Below are 26,773 nucleotides of genomic sequence, written 5' to 3' on the forward strand. Positions count from 1 at the left end.
TCTGATTTATTTAACAGATAAATGACAGTGGGTATTTTTATTTATAAATAGTATGAATTTGCTGGTCATTCAGGAGTTTTAATTTTTTTAAGGTGTCTAAATATAGCTTGGCAAATTATAAGTTATCTTAAAAATGTCTGTAGATATGAATTTTAATAGGATGCACCTGAGAATTTTTTACATTTACTGAAATCAGCCTACTGATTTCCTTGTTTAAAAACTGAAGTCAGAGGATAACCACTCTTAAGGATATGGTGGGGAATGTGATTTCAAGCATCTACATATTTAAGGAAAAATTTGAAATTCTGTAGATATATTTTAGAAATCAGAAAGTTATTTCAGTAATGTGTACAAAACAGCCTTGTAAAGAATATATAATCTGAATGATACAGTAAGGCTAATTTGATCACAGTGTTCTCTAAGCTTAATTGACTGTTATTAAGATATCCTTTTTTTCTTTTCCTTTGTAATCACTTTATTTTGTAGAAAAAAAAGAATTCATTTACTTTCAGGACAAGTATAATCTCAGTTGTTCTTGAAGCTAGAATTTTTTATCTCATATTGTCTCTAGTCCCCTACATGAGGAAACCCATTCTCTTTTTTTTGAAAGTTGGCCTGATAGTACTCTGTCCACTGATATTGTCTAACAATTGCATGAATTGATTAGATGGCTTAGGTGTTCCAGTAATCTTTTGTTTAGGAGTAAAGTTAAAGAGTAACAATTTTCCAGTTCCTCCCACAGCTAGTCTGGGGTATAGATACCATCCTTTCAGAGCCTAATTTCTCAAATAAGTGCTTTAAACCATTTTTTCTCCTGCCTTACCACTCACTCACTGCCTAACACCCTGTAATTTGGCTTCCCCATTCAACTTTGTAGAAGGTGTACTGATCTCCTAATTACTAATCCAAATGGTATTTTCTCAGCTCTCTGCTGAATTAATCACTTGATCAAATATTTCTACTTGAAATACTCTTGTTTTAGTGACATATTAATGACATTACACTAATTTGGGGCTTCACTATTACTTTCCAAAAGAATATTTTATTATTCTACTAGAATGTTTTATAAAAGTGATATACACCCATTTCATGTAAAGTTACAAAGAAGAAAGCTGAAAATTGCTAAGTCCCCACTCAGAAATAGCATCTGTTATTAAATAAACATTCTCTACATTATAGATGGATGCATAGCCATATGAAGTGAGTGGAAAGTACTTAAATAGAAATAGTTTTATTAAAATAGGATCAAAGTATATACTATTTCTGACAGACTCTGACATAGTCCCTAGCAACCCTGCCTCCTGGTATTCATACAACCCACCAGTAAAGACATCTGAGCCAGGAGTTTTATTTTTAGGAAGGTTTTTAACTACAAATTTGACTTACTCAGTAGACTTCTTTGCCATTCATGTCTTTTTTTTTTTTTTTGAATGAGCTTTGGTAGTTTGTGTCTTTTAAGGAATTTTTCCATTTCATCGAAATTGCTTAATTTATTGGCATAAATTGTTAATATTCTCTTATTTTAATTTCTATAGACACTAGTGATATCACCCTTAATTGTGATATTGGTAAATTCTATTTTATCTCTCTCTCTCTCTCTCTCTCTCTTTTTTTTTTTTTTGCTGATCAGTCTTGTTACAAGTTTATCAATTTTATTGATGTCAAAAGAACTAGCTTTGAATTTCATTGATTTTTCTCTATTTTTGTTTTCTGTATCATTGATTTTCACTTTGATCTTTATTATTATTTTCTCTTACTTAATATGGATTTAATTTATTATTCTTTTTCTGTGTGTGTGTGTGTGTGTGTGTGTGTGTGTGTGTGTGTGTGTGTTTTAGTTAAGGTGGAAGCTGAGGCCATTGTTTTGAAAACTTTCTTTTTACCTAATATAGACATTTGGTGCTATGTTTCTTTGTAGATACTACTTTATTATTATTATTATTATTTTAATTTAAATCCAAGCTTGTTAACATACAGTGTAATAATGATGTCAGGAATAGAATTTAGTGATTCATCACTTACATATAACACCCAGTGCTTATCTCAACAAGTGCTCTCCTTAATGCCCTGTGCCCATTTAGCTCATCCCCCCACCCAACACCCTCCAGCAACCCTCAGTTTGTTCTCTGTATTTAAGAGTTGTCTCAGACTATGAGTCCAGAGTTCTCTCTTGTCCAGCAAGAGAGTGGACGCAGAATTAAATTTGAGAGAGGTTAATGTCCAGGAGGAGCCAAGAGCCCCGAACAGGGTTTTCATCTCTGTATTTACTGAGCTCTCAAGATCTTACACACATGGTGAATGTGAAGAAAATGAGATCTTATACTCGTGAATGTGGAGAAAACAATCAGATAGTAACCATTAACTTGTGTGAGTAAGAAGCAAAGGGTCTGGGGAACAAGTGGAGTTTGTGATCAAGGTACATTGGTGCCAGATGGAAAGTAATTTCCTGCAGATGATATAACAAGTTACTCATGATCCTATTATAATATCTTGCTAGCTATCCTTGGCACTTTCACCCCGTGGTGGCGGCAGCTTTCTGACCTAAGCTTTTTTCTAACCCATTTATTTAAGTAGAATTTATTTCCTCACAAGGAGTATCTTATGATTTATCTCCCTCTCTGTTTTTATTTTTGCTTTCCTTCCTTTACTTTCATCTGTTTTGTGTCTTAAATTCCACATATGAGTGAAGTCATATGATATTTGTCTTTCTCTGACTTATTTAGCATAGCATAATGCACTCTAGTTCCATCCACAGTATTGCAAATGGCAGGATTTCATTCTTTTTCATTCTTTTTGGTCACTGAGTAATATTCCATTATATATATTTACCACATCTTCTTTATCCATTCATCAGTCAATGAACATTTGGTCTCTTTCCATAATCTGGCTATTGTTGGTAGCACTGCTATAAACATTGGGGTGCATGTGCCCCTTCAAAATAGCACTCTTCTGTAAAAGCTACTTTAATTGAATCCCATAAATTTTAGTATGTTGTATTGTCATTTTTATTCAGTTCATAATGTTTTCTAATTTCTCTTTTGATTTCTTCTTTGACCTTTGAGTTATTTAGGAGAGCACCACTTAGCTTCCAAACATTTAGAGATTTTTCTGCTATGTTTCTGTTATTGCTATCTATGTTTCTGTTGTTTCTTTCCAATTTAGTGCCATTGTTATCAGAAAACGTACTTTACATGATTTATATTGTTTTAAATTTATTAAGATTGTTTTATTCCTTGAAATGTGCTCTACCCAATAATTATTCTGAGTCTACTTGAATTGAATGTGTTTTTGTCTGTTGTCAGGTAGAATGTTCTGTAAATGTCAGTTAGATTAAGTTGGTTGATAGTATTATGCAAGTGTTGTATATCCTTACTGACCTTCTGCCAATTTGTTCTATTAGTTACTAAGGTAAGTATGTTGAAATCTCTGACTATAAATTTTATTTTATTGATTTATCCTTTAAGTTCTGCCATTTTTTGCTTAATGTATTTTAAAGCTCTGTTACTAGGTACATAAGCATTAAGGATTGTTATGTCCTCTTGATAAATTGACTTCTTTATCACTGTGAAATAACTCTGTTTATCTCTGGTGAAATTTTTTGCTAAAAAATCTGTTTTGTCTGATATTAATATAACTACTTCAGCATTATCTTGATTAGTGTTAGCATGGCATATCTTTTCCACTCTTTTTCTTTTAATCTATTTCTCTCTATATTTTAAGTGGATTTCTTATAGGCAGCATATAGTTGGTTGTTCCTTTTTACCCAACAAGAAACTCTCATTTCAAAGGATTTTAAATTTGCAGTATTTATACCATTTACATTTAATATTAGTATTGATATGTTTGGGTTTAAAGCTTTCATCTTGCTATCTGTTTTCTATTTTTTCCACTTCTTGTCCTCTTTTTCCATAACATAGTTAGCTTATAAGTTTGCTTCCATTTCTTTTCTCCTGGCCTTTGTGCTATTTTCATATATTTTACTTCTTTTTTAAAAAGTTTTTATTTAGGGGCGCCTGGGTGGCGCAGTCGGTTAAGCGTCCGACTTCAGCCAGGTCACGATCTCGTGGTCCGGGAGTTCGAGCCCCGCGTCAGGCTCTGGGCTGATGGCTCAGAGCCTGGAGCCTGTTTCCGATTCTGTGTCTCCCTCTCTCTCTCTGCCCCTCCCCCGTTCATGCTCTGTCTCTCTCTGTCCCAAAAATAAATAAACGTTGAAAAAAAAAAATTAAAAAAAAAAAGTTTTTATTTAAATTCCACTTAGTTAACATACAGTGTAATATTAGTTTCAGATGTATGATATAGTGATTCAACACTTCCATATAACACCCAGTGTACTTCACGGCAAATGTGCTCTTTAATCCCCATCACCTGTTATATGTTATATGTGTCACAATATATTGTTAATATTTTCACTTTAAACAATTTTTTGAAAGACATTTTAAAAATGATTAAGTCTTTTATATTTACCCACTAGTTATCATTTTCTGTTTGCTCCATTCCTTTAATTTTTTTTAACATTTATTTGATTTTGAGAGACAGAGCACGAGCAGGAGAAGGGCAGAGAGAGAGAAAGGGAGATGCAGAATCTGAAGCAGGTTCCAGGCTCTGAGCTGTCAGCATAGAGCCTGACGTGGGGCTTGAACTTACAAACTGCAAGATCACGACCTGAGCTGAAGTTGGATGCTCAGCCGACAGAGCCACCCAGGCACCCCTTCATTTCTTTGTTTAGATCCAGGTTTCAATGTTTATTTATTTTTGGGACAGAGAGAGACAGAGCATGAACGGAGGAGGGGCAGAGAGAGAGGGAGACACAGAATTGGAAACAGGCTCCAGGCTCTGAGCCATCAGCCCAGAGCCCAATGGGGGGCTCGAACTCATGGACCGCGAGATCGTGACCTGGCTGAAGTCGGACGCTTAACCGACTGCGCCACCCAGGCGCCCCTAGATCCAGGTTTCTATATTATATCATTTTGCATTTGAAGGAAAGCCTTACTTTCACAATTATTATAGCGCAAGTTTGCTGGTGATAAATTCTTTTCTATGTCTGAGAAAGTCTTTATTTACTTTTGTGTTTTTCAAATAGCTTAGGTTAGATTTAATTAAGATATTGTAACTCCATTTTAAGTATACAATTCAGTGATTTTTAGCGTATTTGCAGAGTTGTGCAACCATCACCACAGTCTAATTTTAGAACATCTCCATGATCTCAAGAACAAATCTTATGCCCATTTGTACTAAATCCTCATTCCTTCCCCCAGCCATATGCAATCATTAATCTACTTTATGGCACTTTTACTGGGCATTTCATATAGCTAGGATAATATAAATAGCGTTAATTTGTGTCTGGCTTCTTTCATTAAGCATAATATTTTTGACATTGTTCCATGTTGTAGCATGTATTGGGACTTTATTGTTGTGTTAAATCACCAAATAGAATAGGTCGTATAGGTGTAAACACATTCATCAGTTGATGGGTATTTGATTTTTTTCCATTTTTTGGCTGTTTTGAATAATGCTGCTGTGAACATTTGTGTGTAACTCTATGTGAACGTATTTTCATTTCTCCTGGTAGATATCTAGGAGTTGAATTGCCAGGTTATATGGTTATTCTATATTTAATATTTTGAGAAACTGACAAACTATTTTTTAAAGTAGTTACACCATTTTACACTCCCATTAGCAGTGTATGAAGGTTCCTATTTCTCCACATCCTTGTCAAAACTTGTTATTGTCTGTTTTAATTATAGCCATTCTAGTGGGTGTGAAGTGATAAATCATTATGGTTTTGATTTGCATTTCCCTAATGACTAATGATGTTGAGCATCTTTTCATGTGCTTACTGATCATTAGTAAGTCATATTTTTTAAGGCTTTCTATTTTTAAGAGCAGTTTTAGGTTTACAATAAAATTTAGAGCAGGGGACAGATTACCTATATACCTGCTGCCCCTACACATGCATAGCCTCCCCCATTATGAACATCACTTACAAGAATGGTACATTTTTTTTCTTTACCAAGGATGAACTTAAATTGGCACATTATGGCCACCCCAAATCCTTGGTTTTTCTTAAGATTCATTCTTGGCATTGTATCTTACATGGGTTTGTGAAAATGTGTAATGACATAGATCTATCATTATAATTTCATACAGAGTATTTTCACTGCCCTAAAAAAACTCCTCTCTCCTCTGCCTGTGTCTCTATCTTACCCCTGCTTCCTAGAAACCATTTAATTTTTTTTTGTCTTCACAGTTTTACCTTCTCCAGAATGCCAGATAGTTAGAATCATATAATAGTAATACACATTTAAGGTTCCCCTGTATGTTTTCATGGCTTGATAGCTCTTTTTAGCGCTGAATAATATTCCATTGTCTAGATGTACCACAGTTTATTTACCCATTCATCTACCGAAGGACATATTGATAGCTTCCAGGTTTTGGCAATTATGAATAAAGTTGCTATAAATATCCTTATAGGTTTTTGTATGGACATAAGTTTTCAGCGTCTTTGGTAAATACCAGGGAGAATGATTACTGGATTGTATGGTAAGTTTAGTTTTGTAAGAAACCAAATTGTCTTCCACAGTAGCTGTACCATTTTGCATTTCCACCAGTGATATATGAGAGTTGCCATTGCTCCACATCCTTGTCAGCATTTGGTTTTGTCAGTGTTCTAGATTTTAGCCATTTTAATAAGTATATACCTTTGTTTTTGAAAGCTTTTTTTTCCCCCATAGGTTTAGAATTTTAGGTTGCCAATTCTTTTCTTTTAGTACTTTAAAAATGTGACCCCACTACCTTTTGGCTTTTCACTGGTTTAATTTGTATTTTTGTTTCCCTGTATGCAATGTGTCTTTTCCTTGGCTGCTTTTAGGTTTTTCTCTTTATCACTGGTTTTAAACAATTTCTTGTGGTTCATTTTTTTCTTGTGCTTGGGTTAATTGAGTTTCTTGCATATATGGTAATACAGTTTTCATCAAATTTGGAAATTTTGATGAAGTTTGGTGGTTGTATTTTCAAATATTTTTCTGTGTTCTCTCTCTCAAGGATTCAGTTAAACAATGAGCAGAACATTGATAAATTGTAGGATCAGTTTAAATATTCCCACAACTCACGGACACTTTCTTCATTTATTTTCCAGCCTTTTTTCCTTATGTGTTTCAGTGTGAGTGATTTCTACTGATACACTTACAAGTTTACTAATTTTTCCTCTTGCAGCATTTATCTCTGTTAATCCCATCTGATGTATTTAAAATTTTTTTTAATGTTTATTTATTTTGAGGCACAGGGAGAGAGTGAACATTGGAGGAACAGAGAGAGGAGGAGAGACAAAATCTCAAGTAGGCTCCATGTGGTCAGTGCAGAGCCTCATGTGGGGCTTGACCTCATGAGCCACAGGATCATGAGCTGAGCTGATATCAAAAAAGTCATACGCTTAACCGATTGAGCCATCCAGGTGCCCCCAGTATATATTTTTGAAGATCTTAGACATTGAAGTTTTCACTTCTAGAAGTTATATTTGAGTCTTAAATATCTTCCAGGTTTTTGCATAACATGCTCAATCTTTCTTCTAGCTATTTGAACATATGGAATACAGCTGTAATAGCTAGTCTAATGTTCTTGTCTACAAATTTTATCATCTGTGTAATTTCCATGTTGGTTTTAATTTAGGTTTTTCCCCCTCCTTATTGTTCATATTGGCCTGGTTTTTTGCATGCTTGATAATTTTTGATTGGATGTCAAACATCGTGAATTATACCTGCTGGGTACATCTTGGCCAAAAGTGGAAGCCCTAGAAATTATCATACAGGTTTAAATACAAAATACCACAATCAGCTTTACTTACATTTAACAGAATCAAAACATTCTACAGTGGAAATGAAAGAACAATGGAATGTTATTTAGCCAGGAGTCAACAAAATACAGCAGGCAGGTCAAATTCAGCCCAAGGCCTGTTTTTGTGTAGCTAGGGGGTTAAGGTTGGTCTTCACATTTTTAGAGTTATAGAAGAAATAAAGAAAGAAAAACATAAGAGAGATTGTGTGCATCCCACAAAGCCTAAATATTTACTTTGTGCCAATCTACAGAAGAACTTTGTAAAAACAATTCTGAAAAGATCTAAGGTTACTAAAATTATTATGAAGAATAAATTAAGTTGTTTGGGCCATTACAAAAATTTCAGGCTTCAATTTTTGAGATAATATAAATTTTCTCCCTCATGTGAATTATGAGGAAATATTCTAATATCCTTTCACTTCCTCTTACCACTTCTCCACCAGTCTTTCAGCTTTGTCAGTTATATTATTTCTCTTTGTCAAAGTTTAAAGCATTCAAAATGTATTTTCTAGCAAATTTCTGTAGTTGTCTAACTAGATTTATTTAAATTGATTCAATGACCACCAACACTTACTTTATTCATTCTTGCTTTTCCATTTCCGAGCCCCTTATGTCATCAATTTCTTGACTGGTAGAACTTCAGTTTTCATAAAGCTATTGTAGAAATTATATTTCTTATGATTTTTTTTTGCTTAATAAACTCAATTGCCTGAATCTAAAGAGAAAATCTGATTGAGTATAAAATAGTAAAGTAATTCTCTCTTTCTCTTAGAACATTTTAGTCATTGCTCCATTGTCGTGTGGAAGTTGTTGTGAAATATGGAGTTAGTCCAATTCCCATGATTAGGAAATATATGTGTATGTGGGTGTGGGGGGGGGGTGTATATGCTCCTACACACACACACACACACACACACACACACACACACACACACCCACATACACATACACAGCAAAACCTTGGATTGGGGGTTACTGGTTATGAGAGAGTGTTCCACAAGATGAGCAAACATCTCTAATAAATTTTAACTTGGTAAATAAGCCATGTCTTGCAATACAAGTAGTACATGATGCTGAACGTCACATGATCACAATGGAGCCAATGGTTCTTCTCTCTCTCTCTTGCTGTGGGATTGTGGGTGATCATTTCCCATGCTCGGATGCTTGGTCTCAGGCTGTAGTGTTTGGCAGAAATTGGTGATTTTTCAGAACATTGGAAGGTGCCCACAACTGGTACTACCAGATACTACCAGGTAGTACCAGGTACAACTGGTACCACCACAACTGGTATTTTTTGTCACTTCAAAGCACCTAGGGACAGTCCTTTGCTTTTCCATACAAGAGTAAGCTCAGGAATGCTTTGCTTCATTCTAGATCAGGCTGTCTGCAGATACAGACCCTTTCCTCTGCTGCCTTATTGCCAGTTAAATTAAATACAGTATATGACAAGAGTTTATTAATACTGTGCTGTAGTCAACATCTGTACAAGCATATACAATGGCCCCCATGCAGAAAAAGATTCCATTGAGCCAAAAGATAGCAGTGATTCTGTTGGTGATAATGAAAGTCGTCTTACACAATAACCCTCCTCTCCATTGTCTCCCTCACACCAGTCACAAAAGTTTTCAAAGGTAAGTGCAGGTTAATTTGCTTATTTTTCTTTATATTTTGTATTTTATTTATTATTTTCTATTATACCACACTATTATAATCATTTTTATATGAATATTTTTGGGCGTGGAATGAATCATCTGAGTTTCCATTATTTATTATGGGGAAATTCGCTTTGATATACCAGTGCTTTAGATTACATGTTTCTGGAACAAATTATGCTTGGAAGCCAAGGTTTTACTGTATATATATTTAAATGTTTACTGTATATAATGTTTTAAATGTTTTTGAGAGAAAGAGTGTGAGAGAGCATGAGCTGGCAGGGGAGATAGAGAAAGAGGGAGAGAGAGAATCCCAAGCAGGCTCAGCACTGCTTGATGGGCTCAATCCCATGAACTGTGAAATCAGGACCTGAGTTAGACGCTTAACCAACTGAGCCACCCAGAGGCCCCAATTAGAAAAAAAATATATATCATTTTTCCCACCTGGATCATGAGGAATTAGGAAATTATAATTTGTTATAGTTCTGAATGCTTTTTCTATTCTATTTGTTAGATTAAATGTATCTCTACACTAAGTCATTTTGTTAACTCCTCTCTCATTTCTTTAATAGTGCATTTGCTTTGATTAATTAATTTGTTAACTTATCTATCAATTTATTTATTTATTTAACACATGTTGCACATATATAGGTTAACAACAGGTAACAACAACAAAAAATCTCTGCCCCCTTGGACGTTACCTTCTGGTACAGGGACAGATACAATAAACAGATAAATGAATAAGTACCTATCAGGTGGTGATATGAGAGTGCTGTGGGGAAAATAAAGTAGTCAGATATTAGCAGTGCATGTTGAATGGGGGTTGGAATTCCTATTTTTTTTTTCAGGGGAAGTTGTCCCCAACAAAGTGATCTCTGAATAGGTACCTGAAGAAGGTGAGTTGTGAGCTAAGCAGGTATCTGGGAACAGCATTCCAGGCAGAATGCTGAAGGCTCAGCCAGTCTGTCATATAGGAAATATGGCAAGTCTGTGCTATTTGACAAGCAAAGAGGCCATTGTAGCTAGAGCAAAGTTTGCAGTGGTGAAATGGGAGAAGATGAAGTTAGAGTGTGTAGCAAGGGGCCAAATTGTGAAAATGACTTGGGATTTTACTCTAAGACAGAGACATTGGAAGATACATTAGTTTCATGATGCTGTGTAACAAATTATTACAAATAATGGCTTAAAACAACACATACAGCTTCTATGGGCCAGGATTCTGGGCATGGCTTGAATGTGCTTTGTGCTTCGAGGTCTCACAAGGCTTTATTTACTGTATTGGCCAGGCTGATTTCTCAACTGGAGGCTTGACTGGAGAAGAATCCACTTCCATGCTCATTCAGGTCGTTGTCAGAATCCATTTCCTGTGGTTCTAAAACCACACAGATCCTCAGATCCTAGAAGCCAATGCAGTTCCCAGAGGCTGTTGCAGTTCTTTACCATGTGGGCTTCTTCACACGGCTGCTCACTTCACCAAGCCCACAAGGAGAGTCACAAGTATCTATTACAGACACAAAGATGCAAGTTCTCAAAGAATAAATCTCAACACAGCAATGATATGGAAATTCTTTCAATGTTACCAGTGTTCTTTAAAAGGATGACACATAAATATCATTGATAAATCAACTAGTTTTTGAGTTTTGTAGAAACTGCTGTCATTTTAGAAATAAAGAGATTGTAGTGACTGAAAGAGGTATTTGAAACAGGTTATATTAGATTGTTAGGGAGCTAATAGTGAAGTGGACAATTCCCGCCCGCCCCCCCCCCCAAAAAAAAGCACACATGCATCCTTTTATCATGGACATTTTTTTTTCCTTGTCTGCATTGAGTGTTTTGATATTGGATGTCAGTAGTTATACGTTCTTAAAGACTGAAAGAAATTTGCCATTTTAAAATATCCAGAAATTTGTTGCCAGTGGCTCTAAGACTAAGGGTAGAATTTTGTTTAGAGGCAGTCTTTTGTCCTGAAAGGAATATGTTAGCAAGTCCTATTGGTCACAGATACAGAATAAATCATTGTCCTGTTTGTAGCTCTGGATTTGGAGAAATAATCCAAACCAGACACTTCAGAGTAAGGTGTTAGGTATTCTGTTCAAGACTGGAAAGATCTGATATAACTGGGGACAAAACTCTATATGGAATGAGAAGAAGTCTGGAGGAGTCTGGGATTGGTAGGAGGGAGAACTTATTGCTGGAAAATACAAATATTACTGAGTTTTAAAATATTTATTTTGAATCTATCTTACCAATTTTTAAAAATTCTGGTAAATTGTCACTATTATTATAACAGTCTTATTAGGAAAAGGAGATGATTTTATCTCTTCTTATCCAATATTTATCCATTACAATGTACAAGACAATTTTGAATAACAGTGATGAGGATATCCCTCTTTAGACTCTGATTTTATTTGAAATTGTTTTGGCTCTTATCTTTTTTTTTGTAGGTCAGCTCTGTCATATAGTTTCCTTTGATTAGTCTGTTCTCATTTATCCACATAATTTTTATTATGAAAGTGAAAATGCCGTCAAACTGGTAAATGTTTTCTCCCTATATTTCTGTACATATATTATAATCAGAAGAACAATGCTTCCCACAAGTTGTCATTATAGAATTTATATGCATATGTAGTAGTTACAGCGAATGATGAGGCAAGTGTGTTATAGTGGAAAGACATTAGATGTGCAATTAGAAAATCTCAGCTCAGGCCCTGGTCCCATCATTTATTAGTTGTGTAAACCTTAGGTAACTCATTTACTTTCTCTGAGGCTTAGTTTTCCCATCTAAAAGTGGGGATTGTGTTGTGTTATTTATCTCATGGCTTTGTTCTAGTCAAAAAACAAAATAACATTTTTGAACAACTTAAACTGCAAAACATTGAATACCATAGTTAGGGTAACTGTATGTCCCAGTTTTCCCTGGACAGACTTGTTTATGTCTGTTATCCTGGCTTAATTTTTAGAAGCACTTCTCTCACTCTGAAAGTATCCTAGTTTGAATAACAGATTCAACTTGGGATTTCATTGTTAATTTCTTTCAATGTTAATTTCATTGTTAATTTCTTTATGCCTGTCATCCTGGGGAGACTGAAAACAGACTAGGGTAGGGATGGTTTTCTAACTTTGTGTCACCTACACCACCTAGTCCAGTGCCTTTCACTTAGGGCTCTTGATCTTTGAATTAATGAATATTTTTAAACAGGTATTGAAACCTGTGATAGTTTTTTGTGATGGGCATTATTACCTTGGTTGATATCAGAACTTAAAATAGGTTGAATAGGAGGAACTTACAGCTATGTGATATAGTGCTTGTTACAACTTGCAAGCCCAGTGTAATTTAGAGATGTACCTGCAATGAACTGGAAAATATGTTTTTAGAATCATTAATTTGGTTAAAAGACCTGTATAACACGTAGTGAGTCTGCGAGCTATGCTGACAAATAGAACTCCTGAAAAGAACATCCTCAGATCAGAAATGAAGAGATAACGTACTATATGCTAACTAATTTGGATGTAAATTAAAAAAAAAAAAAAGAAATGAAGAGATAATGGTTTTATCTCAGATTCTGTAGTAGGTTTTAATACTTTTAGAGATCCATTTTCTTATTGTTTCTTTTTCTTTAAAGTTTATTTATTTTGAGAGCGAGAAAGAGAGTGCAAGTGGGGGAGGCAGAGAGAGAGAGAGAGAGAGAGAGAGAGAGAGAGAGAGAATCCCAAACAGGCTCTGCACTGTCAGTGCAGAGCCCAGTGCGGGGCTTGAACTCACAAACCACGAAATCATGTCCTGAGCTGAAGTCAGACACTTAACCTGATTGTGCCAACCAAGCATCCCTCTTATTGTTTCTTTACTGACAGATTTAAGGTTCTGCTGAGCTTCCATGCATGACTTTCTGGGTTATTACTAGCTTTCTCTTCATAGATCTTGAAAACTTTAGGCATTACTTCCTTACCTGGTCTGAGAAATATGTATTCTGGTCTTGACATTGACTGTGTCAACTTGGTTTTGCAGAAGCAGCATTCATTCAGATACTTATTTTAGAGAAGATTTTGTGTTTAATCATTTCAAGAATGTGGGTAGAATCAAGAGATCTATCTTAGAAACTTTGAATTTAGGGTAGAATGAAAGAAAGCAACTTATATTTAAAAAATGTTTATTAATTTTTGAGAGAGAGAGAGAGAGAGAGAGAGAGAGAGAGAGAGAGAGAGAGAGGCAGGCAGAGAGAGAGGAGACAGGATCTGAAGTGGGCTCTGTGCTGACAGCAGAGAGCCGAATGTGGGACTTGAACTTATGAACTGTGAGATCATGATCTGAGCCTAAGTCAAAAGCTTAACCGACTGAACCACCTAGGCACCCCAGAAAGAAATTTATCTTTCAAATGTTCACAAAAAAGGAAGACTGATCCAAAGTGAAATACTTGAGTTGCTGCATTGCCAAAGTAACTTCTTAGATTCCCTCACCTCTCCTTCCTTCCTCCTCTTTATTTTCTTATATTTTCTTTTTTATTTATTTCTTTCTTTTTCTCTTTCTTTCTTTCTTTCTTTCTTTCTTTCTTCCTCTTCCTTCCTTTCTTTCTTCCTCTTTCTTTCTTTCTTTCTTTCTTTCTTTCTTTCTTTTTTTTCCTTTCTTTCTTTCTTTCTTTCTTTCTTCCTCTTCCTTCCTTCCTTTCTTTCTTCCTCTTTCTTTCTTTCTTTCTTTCTTTCTTTCTTTCTTTCTTTCTTTCACAAAAAGAACCCAAGAAAAATGTTGGCTTTTTTTCCAGGATTATTAAGTGGCACTGAAGCAATCAAACCCATAAGCTGTCCACTAATGTGGAAGTGATTACTTGGTGGTGAGAAAAATGAATGTCTCATCATTATTACAGCATCTTAACTTGCTAAATTAAAAAAAAAATGAAAGAAATTTTTTCTAAACTCATACACTTCACTCTTGGGAAAGAGAAAATTGGTGTTTACTTCATCTTTCTGAATGTAATTTTTTTTTCAGAAAGTGGAGATTTTAATTTACTGCAAAGCTTGTTACTGCTGCGGGTTTGTGAGTTGTGGAGATGAAGTGTATTGCAGAGTTAGGCAGCTTGTCTACCTAATTATGCTCTTCTATATTTGAACAGAACTAAGGAGAAAAACTGCTTAAATGCCTTTTGCATTTTTTTTCTAACAGTCACTTTTCAGGTATGATAAGAAAAAAATGCCTGTTACTTTTCAAATTGCTTTTATAGTTAGTGTAGCATTAAAACAATATATACTATGACATTTAGGGAAACCTAATATTTGAATAATGATTGATTTTTTTTAAAAAAGAGTGAGATGGGGCGCCTGGGTGGCGCAGTCGGTTAAGCGTCCGACTTCAGCCAGGTCACGATCTCGCGGTCCGGGAGTTCGAGCCCCGCGTCAGGCTCTGGGCTGATGGCTCAGAGCCTGGAGCCTGTTTCCGATTCTGTGTCTCCCTCTCTCTCTGCCCCTCCCCCGTCCATGCTCTGTCTCTCTCTGTCCCAAAAATAAATAAAAACGTTGGAAAAAAAAAATTTAAAAAATAAAAAAAATAAATAAAAAAGAGTGAGATGAAACATTAGTGTGCATTTTTCACTATTTTCACAAATATATAAGAAATACAAGAAAATTGGAAAACTATATACAAAAAGTGAATTCTTAAAACCAGAGTAGAATGGTGGTTACCAGGAACAGGGTGGAGAAAGGAGATATTGTTTAATGTGTATAGAATTTCAGTTCTGCAAGATGAAAAAGTTCTGGAGACTTGTTTTGCAACAGTGTGAGTATACTTAATAATTACTGAACTCTACACTTGGAAAGGTTAAGATGGTATAATTTATGTTGTGTGTGTGTGTGTGTGTGTGTGTGTGTGTGTGTGTGTGTTTTACTACAGTAGTTAATAGAAGCAAATTCTCACCTGGTTAATGTAGTCTATTTTCTGTAAATAAAATTTCTGGATGAGGAACTTACCCAGAAATCTACAATAATGAAGCTTAGGGATACTTATGGTCCATTTGCTTAGGGTGAATGATGTTTACCTTAGAAGCCATGATAAAGCAAGACAAAAGATCAGTCCTTTATAAAATGTATATTCAGTTGTGATAAAACCAGAACTCTGGGCTAGCTAGATGAACTCAGCACTATCGTGTTATTATTGTTATAGATTTGGCATTTCAGGGAAGCTGATTTCACAATTATATTCTAAATCCTTAATGGTATGCCTAGTTACCATATGGAAGAGATCTTATGCAAAGGGAGATAGATAATAGGGATAAAGTGGTTAAGGGAGCTCGTAATACTAATAAAGCACTTTGGCCAGGGATGTTAAACTCTTGCACAAAGTCTTTCATTTTAACTTTTAACATGCACAAGAGTCAACTCATTTGAATGAACTTCTCTCCACCCCCCTCCACTTCTAGTGGAAGTGCTAATGAATAGTGAAGTAGCTGAGAAGAATCGGTAACTAATGATGGAACACCCATGTCTTAACAGTTTGCTATAAAACTAAATGTGAGCAATGTGGGTCAAATCTCAGGAATAGTAACATTATATGGCGATGTAACGATTTATAAGAAATATATAATGGGGCGCCTGGGTGGCTTGGTCGGTTAAGCGTCCGACTTCGGCTCAGGTCATGATCTCACGCTCCGTGAGTTCGAGCCCCGCGTCGGGCTCTGTGCTGACAGCTCAGAGCCTGGAGCCTGTTTCAGATTCTGTGTCTCCCTCTCTCTCTGCCCCTCCCCTGTTCATGCTCTGTCTCTCTCTGTCTCAAAAATAAATAAACATGAAAAAAAAAGTGTATAAGAAGAAGAAGCTGTAAAGCAACCAAAAGCACTTAATTGAGGTCCTAGGGATTGCAATCCAGGAGGCACAGAATCAACTGAAATTAAAAGTGTGTTCTGAATTGTAAATGGGAGTGCAGGCTTATAAAGGCAAAAACCATAGGGTTATATAATTTGTTTTGAAAGACTTATGATCCGTGCTGGCAGAGTTTAAACTGACCGCCTAGTAACACAATTGGTTATTTAGCTAACAGATGTGTTGCATTATGTATTTCAGTTCAAAGTAGAAGGATGTGTCCTAGGAAGTGGTGGAGTTGCAGTTGACAAAAATCAAAAGTTGATGGTGTTAAAGGATTGAAACAAGAGACATACATGTGTAGGCCCTACTTCCTCAGTGTCCTTTTGACTATTTTGAGTGACTGTTAGCAGTGCTTCGTTTTAAACCTTCTTTCGCATTGGCCATTCAGATGATCATCTACAGTTCCTGAACATGCTTCAGAGCCATAAAAGTGAAATGAGTGTCTTGTTATTAATGAAGGTGACTTTTAGACATTACCCAAGGTCAGGGGCTGGTTGCCAGGAGGACCAACCATGTGATTGGAGGGTTGGAACTTTCAGTCTGACTGCCTGAACACCGAGGAGAGGAGAGAGGCTGAAGGCTGAGTTGGCCAATGACCAAAGACTTAGGCAATGACTATATTAGCCTTCATAAAAAGTCATGAGAACAACTTTTTGGCGTGTTTTTTTTCTCCCAGAGATCTTCCATGCTTGGGGACCAGAATGCTTCTATGTGTCACTGAGCCAGGCCCTAAGTTCCATGAAGATAGAAGCTTAGGTTTGAGACCCTGCCCTGACTATCTCTTCATTTGGCTGTTGATTTCTATTTTTTTATAATATCCTTTAATAAACTGGTAAACGTGAGTTAAGTGTCTCCCTGAGTTCTGTGAGTCCCTCTAGCAAATTAATTAAACCTAAGGAGGAGATTGTTGGAACCTACAGTCTGTAGCTGGTCAATTAGAGGCATAAGTAAATAGCCTGAGCTTGCAACTGACATCTGAGGTGAGGGTTGTGGTGGCAGTTTTGTGGACTGAACACTTAACCTGTGCAATCTGATGGTATCTCCAGGTAGTTAGTGTCAGAACTGAGTTGAATTCTTGGGTACCATTAGAGTGTCCCAAGAATTGCTTGGTGTTGTGCAGAAGAGAACCCCTGCTCCCACATTGGGATCGGTCTTAGAACATGTAAAGGCATGACATGCCAATTTGGAGGGCTCATTAGAGAACACTTAATCTAAATACCCACCTGATGCTTAGTTTATCACTCTTAAACAAGATTAACGAGAATATCTTTACAAATAACAGTAGATTCCAAAGTGGTTGTCGAGTAGATTCTTTAGCAGTTACCTTACATGTATTTAATGGATAGCAATCCCCAAGTGGGCAGAAAGGGGGGACTTACTGCCTGAGGAAAGCTCCCATTTCCTCCTTAGTTAGCTCTAACCATTAGCTATTTTCTTCACTAGATTACACAAAACCTGTGTTTGCTTACATTCTTCCTTAGAAGAAGCATTCCCAGTGTCCTTATTTATTCTTCATCAGACTTCATTCAGGTTTTTAAAAATGTTATCTTAGTTGCTATCCTTTAGATATATTCCATAAAATAATGTTTCTTTTTAAAGTGCGCACAATGTAATACTTGAGGTAACTTTGGGCTGTTTTAAGTTTAAGTAAGACTATATACTACCTTGTTTTGAGAGACTTTTTCTGTTTGAATTACTATTGGTATTAGTAACCTTTGAAAAGGATAATAGCACAGAACATGATCTGTGTTACTAACCAATGTTACCGTGTTGTTTTTAAAGATGCTTCTTGCTTTATGCTTCATTTGCTTACTCAAACTGGTCTCTCCTCTGCCAAAACTCCAAAAGAGCAGATCTTTTAGAATTCTGATTCTCTCTCTTTTTTGCTTTCCTAGTTATTATTTTTTATGATTATAAAAGCGATGCATTATTAGAGAAAAATTTTAAAATACAGCAAAATTTGAAGAAAAAATATTATTCATGTCATTATTTAGAGATTAACTGTTCATCATTTTGGGTATTTCTATTTTTATGAATGTTGTGTGTATTATGTATGAAATATATAATAGAGAAGGGATTATGTTATAAATGCATTTTATATTTTGCCTTTTCTGTTAAAATTATATTTTGAGCTCCCTCACTCAATTATTTTTAGAAACAATGTTTAAGTGGTGCATAGTATTCCATTCATTTATGAACCTTACTTACCTACCAGTTCTTCAGTTGTTGCCTTGTAAATTGTTTACATTTTTGTGAGTTTGAATGATCTAATAATGTACATGTTTATTACACAAATGTACATCCTGCATCAGTGATTTTTTTGAATAGATTTTTGAGGGATTATTAGACCAAAAGATGTGAACATTTCAAAGTCTCAGAGTAATCTCAAAAAAATAGGGTAACCATGTAGTTGATCGTCCAAACAAGGACACTTTTACCAGAAAAATGCTCAACAGGACAGAACTGGATCAACAGGTTCAAAGACTAGACTGACTGAAATGAGACGTAGGGTCACCCTACTACAAGAATATGTGATTATCCTTTTAATTTAAAATACCTCCATTGCAATTTTAAAAATCCTTTAGCATGGCTGATTTTCAATAAAGGTAATAAAAATGTATTGTCATAACAATTCATTATTAAGTACAAGAATTTGTGCTTTGTTATTCATTAGTAGTCTATGAGTGAATGTGTAACTACGTTGAGTGTGAGAACTTACACACACACACACAATTTAGGACTTACAGTGTAACTCAATAAAATTACAAATATGAATATAATATATTTCAAAACATTATTATTATTATTATTATTATTATTATTTAAATTCAAGTTAGTTAACATAGCATATAGTTTTGGTTTTAGGAGTAGAACCCAGTGATTCATCTCTTACCTATGACACCCAGGGCTCATCCCAAAAAGTGCCTCATTAAGGCATTCCTTAATGCCTATCACCCATTTAACCCATCCCCCAACCTACCTCCCATCCAGCAACCCTCAGTTTGTTCTTTGTATTTAAGTCTCTTATGGTTTGCCTCCCTCTGTGTTTTTATCTTATTTTTGCTTCCCTTCCCCTATGTTCATCTGTTGTGTTTCTGAGATTCCACATATGAATGAAATCATATGATATTTTTCTTTCTCTGACTGACTTATTTCACTCAGCATAATACACTCTAGTTCCATCCATGTTGTTGCAAATGGCAAGATTTCATTCTTTTTAATCACTGAGTAGTATTCCATTGTGTGTATATGTATATACATCTTCTTTATCCATTCGTCAGTTGATGGACATTTGGGATCTTTCCATAATTTGACTATTGTTGATAGTCCTGCTATAAACATTGGGGCACATGTGCCCCTTCGAATCAGCATTTTTGCATCCTTTGGATAAATATCTGGTAGTGCAATTGCTGGGTCATAGGATAGTTCAATTTTTAATTTTTTAAGGAACCTCCATACTGTTCTTCAGAGTGGCTGCACCAGTTTACATTTTTATCAACAGTGCAAAGGGTTCCCCTTTCTCCACATCCTCTCCAACATGTATTGTTTTCTGAGTTGTTAATTTTAGCCATTCCCACAGGTGTGAGGTGGTATCTCATTGTGGTTTTGATTTGTATTTCCCTGATAATGATTGATGCTGAGCATCTTTTCATGTGTCTGTTAGCCATCTGGATGTCTTCTTTGGAAAAGTCTTCTTCACGTCTTCTGCTTATTTCTTCACTGGATTATTTGTTTTTTGGGTGTTGAGTTTGAGAAGTTCTTTATAGATTTTTGGATGTTAATTCCTTATATTTCATTTGCAAATATCTTCTCCCATTCCATCAATTGCATATTAGTTTTGTTGATTATTTCCTTTTCTGTGCAGAAGCTTTTTATCTTGATGAGATCCTAGTAGTTCATTTTTGCTTTTATTTCCCTCGCCTCTGGAGACATGTCAACTAAGGAGTTGTGACTGAGGTCAAAGAAGTTGCTGCCTGTTTTCTCCTGTAGGATTTTGATGATTTCCTGGCTCACATTTAGGTTTTTGATCCATTTTGAATTTATTTTTGTGTATGGTGTAAGAAAGTGGTCCAGGTTCATTCTGCCTGTTACTGTCCAGTTTTCCCAACACCATTTGCTGAAGAGACTGTCTTTTTTCCATTAGATATTCTTTCCTGCTTTTCTGAATATTAGTGGGCCATATATTTGTGGGTACATTTCTGGGTTCTCTATTCTATTCCATTGATCTCTGAGTCTGTTTTTGTGCCAGTATCATACTATCTTGATGATTACATCTTTGTAATATAGCTTAAAGTCTGGGATTGTGATGCCTCCAGCTTTGGTTTTCTTCTTCAAGATTGCTTTGGCTATTTGGGATCATATCTGGTTCCATACAAATTTGAGGATTATTTGTTCTAGCTCCATGAAGAATGCTGGTGCTATTTTGAGAGGGATTGCCTTGAATGTGTAGATTGCTTTGGGTAGTATCAGCATTTTAACAATATTTGTTCTTCCAATCCATGATCCTGGAATATTTTTGTATTTTTTGTGTCTTCTTCAGTTTCTTTCAGAAGCTTTCTGTAGTTTTCAGTGTACAGGTCTTTTACCTCTTTGGTTAGGTTTATTCTGAGGTATCTTATGGTTTTGGATGTAATTGTGAATGGGATTGATTCCTTGATATCTCTTTCTGCTTCTTCATTGCAATCAAAGTATTATAAAGAGGAAGACTGAACTAAGTAACCAACCAACAAGTAAATAAATAATGAAAGATGAAAGAACCTTATTAGTCTGTCTTGTCTCCCAAATAAGATGAGAAACAAATTACACTCTACTATAGACTATTTTGAAGAGATGACTTTCATACTGAAAGCAAATAGATTAATTGGCTTGTAATAAGAGGACATTTTAAGAGACTTTAAGAGACAGTATGACAATTAAGTATGGTACAACTATTGTAAGGCAGTCTTTGTCTTTAGCTTTTATTCTGTTGCCTTCATTTTACTTATATCCTGTGATAAAGCATTGCGTGTGATAGGGGCATATATTTAAATGATAATTCTAAGATAAAAAATTAAATAGGACATTTTTAAAAACCACAGATTTTAAAGTGGTTGCCATGAGAATTCTTGGCACACAGTGATAGTTTGTTGGACAGAAGTTCCCTGGGGTCATCTGACACACACACACAAAAAAAGTGTTCTTTGTAGGAAGTGCGTAATCACTGATGAATGTTAGGTTTTATTTATTTTTAAAAATTTTTCTTTAACATTTATTTATTGTTGAGAGACAGAGTGTGAGCAGTGAGGGGCAGAGAGAGAGGGAGACACAGAATCTGAAGCAAGTTCCAGGCTCTGGGCTGTCAGCACAGAGCCTGATGTGGGGCTTGAACTCACAAACTGTGAGATCATCACCTGAGCTGAAGTCAAACGCTTAACCTACTGAACCACATAGGTGCCCCAATGTAGGTTTTAGAACTGCTTAAATATGTGAAGAAATAAGTTAGGGTCTATGTTTATTCAGTATAATACTGGAAGTCGATAAAAGAAAATGAAATGAAAAGCATCCACATTAGTAAAGGAAGAAATAAAACTTTTGCTATTTACACATGACATGATAGTATATACAGAAAACTCTAAAGACTCCACTCAAAAACTACTAGAATAAATGAATTCAGTAGAGTTGCAGGATACAAAATTAATATACAGAAATTTGTTGCATTTCTATACTCCAATAATGAACTAGTGAAAAGGGAAGTTAAGGAAATAATCGCATTTACAATCACACCAAATAACAATAATCTATCTAGGAATAAACTTAACCAAAAAAAAATGAGGAAAGAAAATATAAATCATAAAATTAGACATATAGTAGAAAGAGTACTGGACAAGTAAAGCCAGTTTGTCTTCTTTTCCTCTCTGGATGACTTCACTTCATTTTCTTTGCCTTATTACATTGATTAGAACTTCCAATACAATGTTGTAGAGCAGTGATGAGAGCAGGTATTGTTTCCGTGTTCCTAATCTTGGGGGAAAATTGTTCAGTCTTCTGAACGTCATTATATATGATGCTAGCTGTAGATTTTTCATAGATCCTCTTTATCAGGACAAGGAAATTTCTTTCCATTCTATTTTCTTCATAGCCTGCTGAGATGATGATGATGATGATGATGATGATGATGATGATTAAAGAATGGAAGTTGGATTTTGTCAAAAACTTTTTTTCTGAATCTTTTGAAATTATCATATGGTTTTTCTCTTTTCATTTGTTAATATGGTGAATTATATTTGTTGATATTTGATTGTTAAATTATTCTTTCACTACTGGGATAAACCTCATTTTGTTATGATATGTTATTCTTTATGTATATTATTGGATGTATTTTACTAATATTTTGTGGGGGATTTTTTTAATGTATGTTTGTGAGGGATAGATCTGTAGGTTTTATTTTGTTTTTCTTGTATCTGTCTGATTTTGTCTTAATGCTTGCTTCATTGAAGGAATTGCGGAGTGTTTTCCTTTTTCAGTTTTCTGGAAGAGCTTGTATGGAACTGATATGTTTCCCTCAAAAATTTTGTAGAATTCACCAAATTCTGCCATCTGAGTGGAGCCATCTGAGCCTGGGGTTTTCTTTCTTTGTGGAAAAGTTTTAACTACACATTCAATTTTAAAAATAGATACGGAGCTATTCGGGTTATCTGTTTTTTCTTGAGTGAGCTTTGGTAGCTTGTGTCCTTCAAGGATATCATTTTATCTATGTTGTTAAATTTATGGGCATAGAATTGTTGCTAATCTGCCTTTATTATTATTTTACTTTCTGTAGAATTGTAGTCATGTGACTTCTTTCGCTATTGATTATTTGTATTTTCTGTCCTCACTCTGTTTTTCTTTATCAGTCTGGATAGCAGTTTATCAATTTTACTGACTTTCTCAAATAGGTAGCTTTTGAAGTTATTGATTTTTGTTGTTTTTGTTTTCCCTTGTTGAATTCTATCTAGTGTTTTATTTTGCTTACTTTAGGTTTCATTTACTATTCTCTTGATTATGTTATTTAAATCTTCTTTGTCCTTACTTATTTTCCATTTTTGAAAGAAAGACTTTGAAATCTTATGATTTGTAGATTTGTTTTTCTTTGCAGTTCCATCAGCTTTTTGCTTTGTATAGTTTGAAGTTCTGTCAGTAGGTTCATAAACCTTTAGGATTGTTAAGTACTCTTTATCATTATGAAGTGATCTTCTTTATCCCTTGTAATAGCCTTTGCTCTGAAATCTAGTTTGTCAAGTTAATATAGCCATTCTAGTCTTTTTTGGGGGGGGGGTAAGTGTAGAAAAGTCTGTCGTTTTTATCCTTTTACTGTTTTTTTTTTTAAATGAGTGTATTTATTTGTTTGTTTATTTATTTATTTTGAGAGAGATAGTGACAGCATAAGTGGGGGAGAGGCAGAGGGAGGGAGAAAGAGAGAATCCCAAGCAAGCTCCTTGTGGTCAGCATAGAGCCCAGGGCAGAGTTTTCATTTAGGAAACCATGAGATCATGACTTGAGCCTAAATCAAGAGTCAGATGCTTAACAGACTGAGCCACCCAGGAGGCTTTCTGTCCTTTTACTTTTAACCTCTTTTAGCTATTGAGCCCCACACATTTTTGGGCTCTGTTTTTTACGTGGTGGTTCTCTGATCTCACTATGCACTTTTAGGAAAACTGGCTGGTGCCTTTTCTCCTCCGTTGTGCCCCATTAAAATGTTGGGTCTGAATGGTTGGTAGTTTTATTTGTAACAATGAAGAGGGACACATTTTGGGTATAAAAGGTCATGGGTTTTATCTGGTCAAGTTGAGTTTGTGATTCTGGATGAACCACCTTAGGGCATATGTCCAGCAGGCAGTTGCATATATGGTTATACAACTCAGGCTTTATCTGTCCACAGGAGGTACTTGAATTTATGGGTTTAAATGAATTCCCCTTGGAAGGCTGTTCAGAATCAGAGAAAGACCAAGAATGAAAACCTGGCAAGAATAGATAGTTAATGAGAAAGAATCTGTAGTTTAAGTAAGTTCTAATTCAGCAGGGATACTTCTGGCAATGAAAGTTTTCTCACATGTATGAATTGTTAAATGCAAATGATAGTAAATCTTTTATCGCGGAAAATTGTTTGGATATTTCACTGTAAGATCTGTGGTGATTTTTATATTTCTTCTAAAGTGCCTGATCTAAATGTAATACCCTAAATAGTTTAAATTATCCATGAATATTTTTGTAAATTTAGTCTCAGACAGATACTGCAAAGAATTCAGTTGTCCTGGTGAGCAAGTTATATAAACTGCCCAAAGGCTCAAGCCTGTCAGCTGTTTTGTTCATAATTCTTAGTGCCAAGTAATACCACAGAAGATTCACATATCTTAAGCCTTCAGTAAATACATGGTTCAATTGCCAAATCTTAGGGGTATTTTCCTTAATGACCTTTGATCTCTCTTTAAGTGCTACCATCGCTGAGTAACCTTACTCTGATTAGGGTGGGGAAAATATTGGGATAATCCCATTACAGACAGAAATGTCACAGACTGGATTCTACATGTTAGAACTCTTGGCAGCAGACATTCAAGTAAGACAGGGTGCGTGGGCTGTTCAGACCATTGATCCTAAGTAGGATTTTATTTTAACTTTAAAATGCACTTGTCTAGAAATTTTTAAGTGATGCAATGACATTTGATATCCTATCTCTACTTAAGTTTGTTTTTTTTCCTGTAGACTGTTGGTTGTTATTGCTGTAATCTATTATGCCCGTAACAGGCTGGAAAGTCAGATGATTCATTATAAATGATTTATCTAATGAATAAACTTTTCAATTTGTAACCCTGGTTTTGTTATTACAGAAATTGTGAGGTGGGCAAGGTCACTGCCTCCTGGTGTTGCGGTTAATCCAGTCTCCAAACTGTAAAATGCTTCACAGTGATTGTGAAATTATGTCTCTGCTGAAGGCATGATTACTAACAGTTTAATCTAGTCACCTCTTCACATTTTTTGTGTGTGAAATAAAAGTTTAATTTGAAGCAAAATGCAAGATGTGTGAAAAGAACCTCATCTCCTGTTGAGTTATCTTTCTAGGAATTCAGAGAGGTGCTAAAATTTCTTACATCAGGGCTGTGAGTTACTTTCCTTGAGACATAGACTAGTAGTCATACCCATTTTGAATAGTTTTCTTGGCTCATGTAACTGAAATTAGGTCAGGTATGTAAGTTAAAAGTAGTAAATACTCAAAACTCTAAAACAGATCCCCTTAGCACATACACATGTATAAAAAGCCATTTTATTTTGTCTCTTTTTATTAAATGTATCTATAGTCTCCTAGACTCCCATTCATTCTCTTCTTATTTTTCAAACAATTATTTACACATAGAGATTTGAATTCTTCAAAAGCCAGTTCAACTTGTCATCTTAATGACAGAGACTAATGATCAGCAATGATGATAACACAGCTCAACAGACCATTTAATATTCAGAGCTAAAGCATGCAGTTACAATAATGAAATTTTTACGCAAACCAACATAATCAGTGGAGAAAAGACCACAGGCCCTCAAACAAGATGCACTCTTGAAACTAGGGTCAAATTCAGGAAATATTACCCTTTCAGACTGATGCTAGTACCATCCATGTATGGAATTTGCTATTTACAGCCATCTCTTTTAGAAGTGACTCATATAGTATAATTTTGAAATGACAGAAGCTGAATATGACACCAGGAACAAACCATGCTAAGATATAATTAAGTATAATGAAATAAATATCTTAGACATATTTTGAATTAATACTCTGATAGTAATGTCTGAGCAACACCTGTCCCCATAAAGATCATGATAGTTACTGTAAGAGATGGGTAAATTGCCATGTTGGTGATAGATTACTTTGGTTAATAAAAATCACTTCATTAGCTTTCAATTCTTCCTATTCCCTCTCTTAATAATTATGGGTAATGCATGTTGTTTTTAGGAAAATTAGAAAAGAAAAAAATTATGGAATTGCATCAAATTTCTTTTTCTTTTTATTTTTTATAAAATATGATCATTCCTTACATATTATTTTGAACCTAATACTTTTTCTTGTTAATAATATCATTAGGTAAAAATATTTCAATTAGCCTTAGATAAAGTAACAAAAAATGTGATTACTCCTACTAGGGTCAATATTAATCTTTTCTTTTGCAGCATTTTTCTGTTAATGTGGAAAGAATGCAGTAGTGAGATTAAATGTAAAAATCAGAAGGTTATGTGTAGTGAGTTTTTTGTCTTGCAAACCTGAGAACCAAATCCTCTACCTATGGGGCTCCACTGAATTTTCTGTTTTCATCAACCATCTTTGGTAAGCTGAGATTCCTTTATAACAGATCCTTCATAACAAATCTTCCAGTTATGGAGTAGTGGTTGCAAGGTAGCAAATGTTCTGTGATTTTTTAGAAAATCAGAGAAATTTTAAAAAT

At 35.1% G+C, this 26,773-nt stretch overlaps 1 protein-coding gene across 1 annotated transcript in view; it reads left to right on the forward strand.

The window, feature by feature from the left end:
- Positions 1 to 3,342: 3,342 nt before the first annotated feature.
- IQCM (IQ motif containing M) overlaps positions 3,343 to 26,773 on the forward strand; it is a 616,349-nt gene continuing 592,918 nt past the window's right edge. The window contains 1 exon segment of the mRNA XM_047856690.1: positions 3,343 to 3,408. The gene's annotated coding sequence lies outside the window, so the exon portion shown is untranslated.

This window comes from Prionailurus viverrinus, chromosome B1 (assembly GCF_022837055.1).
Source record: "Prionailurus viverrinus isolate Anna chromosome B1, UM_Priviv_1.0, whole genome shotgun sequence".
Taxonomy (NCBI): domain Eukaryota; kingdom Metazoa; phylum Chordata; class Mammalia; order Carnivora; family Felidae; genus Prionailurus; species Prionailurus viverrinus.